Source organism: Cynoglossus semilaevis, chromosome 13 (genome assembly GCF_000523025.1).
Source record: "Cynoglossus semilaevis isolate Cse_v1.0 chromosome 13, Cse_v1.0, whole genome shotgun sequence".
Classification (NCBI taxonomy): Eukaryota; Metazoa; Chordata; class Actinopteri; order Pleuronectiformes; family Cynoglossidae; genus Cynoglossus; species Cynoglossus semilaevis.
Genome location: NC_024319.1, coordinates 1,742,686 through 1,745,551, shown reverse-complemented (window position 1 = coordinate 1,745,551; position 2,866 = coordinate 1,742,686). Strand labels below are relative to the sequence as shown.

At 45.7% G+C, this 2,866-nt stretch overlaps 1 protein-coding gene across 3 annotated transcripts in view; it reads left to right on the top strand.

Moving 5' to 3' along the window:
- LOC103388029 (uncharacterized) overlaps positions 1–2,866 on the top strand; it is a 13,030-nt gene that overhangs the window by 1,217 nt on the left and 8,947 nt on the right. The window lies entirely within an intron of this gene.

Sequence of the window (2,866 nt, the reverse complement as noted above, 5' to 3'; positions counted from 1 at the left end):
GCCCCCGGTCTCCCCACCCTGTACATATTATTCCAGATGCATCACTCTTCATCTGTATCTCCCCAGAAACAACATCCACCTGATTTTTTTTAGAATCCAATCATTTTATCTTTTATTTTGTGTTTCTGTCTGTGTCCATCCTCACCTCGTTGACCATATATGGACTTCCTCTAAGATAAGGTTGACTTGGACTCACAGGCTTCATCTACCGTGTGTCTGTTCTCTGGAAACAAACTCTGATGATGATGATGATGATTCTCTGATGTTTCTCCGTCAGGGTTTGATTTTTAGAGATTATTTCCAGATGATCTTTGATCCTTTTAGCTGATTTATTTTTACATTTTAAAATGAATTACATTTGGTCATTAACAGCTCATTAACAGCTCAGGGGAGCTGAGGATCCTGATTGGATCATAAATAAATCATTAGTGAGGCTGAACTGGTTCTGGTTCTGGTTCTGGTTCTGGTTCTCAGGCCACAGTGACACGTGTTTTTTTTCCTTCATTTATTCTGTGGGTTGTTGCCTCCTTATCGTTTGTCAGGTTGAATTTCCTCAGCGCACGTGTCGAGGCGGAGTGGAGGAAAGTAAAAATGAAAGAGAAAGGATGTTGGTGGAGACACAGAGGACGCTTTGTAGCGCCCCCACATCTGCAGTCATTGAAGGCATTTCCGCCTCTTTAGAGACGCTCCACAAAGACCTGTCTGTTGGTCCAGTAGCAGCGAGTTTGCAGTTTTAACCTACACAGGGTCAGGCTTTGATTTGAGAGTAGGACGGACTGGGTTTATATAAGACAGAGACGAGGAGGGGACGAAGAACAGACCAGTGAGAATAAAGAAAATATATACAGAGAGTAGAGACGTAAACATACACTTTATTATATCACAATTTGACTTTTAAACCGATTGATCTCCAGACAAACTGTGACCAAATCCACTGACATGGTCTGTGAACCTCATCTACTGACATCGGAAAAAAATTCTGTCCAGAAACTCTGGACCATCTCCATTGATCTGCTCTGGTTAAACTGGTCAAACTGGTCTGGTCTGGTTGACCTGGTTAACTGTCCATACATGAAACAACAGGAAGTGGAGAGAGTTCCACTGGAGAACACTGTTGGTGTCTGTGGAACAAGTTCATCCCACGTTCTGTTCCAACACCTGAACGTCTCTCAGCCTACGTAGGACCTGACGTCTGGGTTTGATAGTGGGTTTTTAGGAGCATACTGCCACCTACTGCAGTGGAGTGGGTAGTGTCATGGTCTGACCAGTGACTCTTTGCGATGACGCAGTCTACTCCTTACACCGTGATGAGAGATTCAGGTTTTATTTCAACTGATTTGAAGTGTTACAGATTTGTATCAAGTTTTAACGAATTACGATGCATCGTTACGTCCCCAAAACAGAGTCAAACCAAAGAGGATGAAGGAAAATGGAGAGAGAGAGAGAGAGAGGGAGTCTGTATAACCTGATAACTGCAGCACGGGCTCAGGTTCAAGATGAGACTGCAGAATATGTGTGAGGGAAAACAAAAGCTGTCACAGTGTTAAAAAAGAAACAGGAACAGGAGTAAAATTAGAAGCAGAACCGTGTGCAGTGAAGAAGGAGTTAAAGCCACGAGGAGACGACGACGGGAAACGATGACAGATGGCACTTTGTCTGTGCCCATTGTTTACAGCCCAGAGCACAGAGTCTGAACACAGTCATGACACGGCCCGTTGGACGTGTTCTGGAAGAGTCCGGCTCAGAGTGGAGTCAGAACTGTGACAGACTGCAGTCACAGCCTGACGGTGTCAGTGTGAGCTGTGAGGTTCTGCTCCACCGTCCCTTCCCTCTCGTCGGCGCCTCTGCTGACGCCGCCGTATCAATGAAGTGCTGACGATTCCTCTCCGATCGCCGGCCTTTTTGCCGTAGACTCTGCGATCCACCGTGTTCTAAACCATGACGAGAACTCTTAAAACACGCAGCGAGGTCATAAAATCACAGGGTAACGTGAGTCGCACAGACGACTGCTGTAAAGGACACTCGGCCCAGAGACTCTGTTCTGACTGATGCTGTTTTGTTCCATATTTGGTTTCAGACACAATGAAATCAGTGATCTTTTTTGGGCTGCTGCCCTTTATGACGGAGCGCCTCGTCTGTCTGAGGCCTTTTGTCAAACCAGTAATGGAGTTATTTTTCTGGTTGTGTGATTGTGCTGACGACAGAGAACACTGAGGGAGAACAGCCTGAAAAAACACCAGAGTTCTGTTGGTAGGAGTAGGATGGAGGTTGATGTGAACACAGGGGGGTTGTCTGACGTTCACTGTACTCTTCACTGATGTGATCCGATATATGTCGATATATGTCGATATATGTCGATATATGTTGATATTGTCCAAACTATGTTTTTATTCCCAGAATTCAGTGGGAAAAATCATAACATTTCTTCTCATAAACGTCGGACTTCCTTCTTGTCGTTTTCGTCCGTGGCTGTGACACGAATGAAAACACTGTGGATGTTTTTGTTTTTGTTTCCAGCAGTAACTGCTGCCGTGCTACGACGAGACGTTTACTCTCCAGCACGTCTTCACACCTTTGGTGCAGTGTGACTGTGACGCTGCAGGTGTTCCTTCACTCTTTGTCTTTGCCTCGTTTTGCCTCAGTGCAGCAGGAAACCATTCCGTTTGTCACAGTGGGCGTCCATCACGGAGTCCACGCTCCAGGGGTAGAGACTCGCTCTGCGCAGCTCTTGGTTCCAGGTGTAGTCGACGTCTGCTGTCAGAAACCTCCGCCTGGTCGTTATTCAGTTGAAACGATGGTGGGAGTCATCAATTACTTGGTCTTTTAAATTTAGGCATGAAATCAATACACAATCCTTTACAGGGTC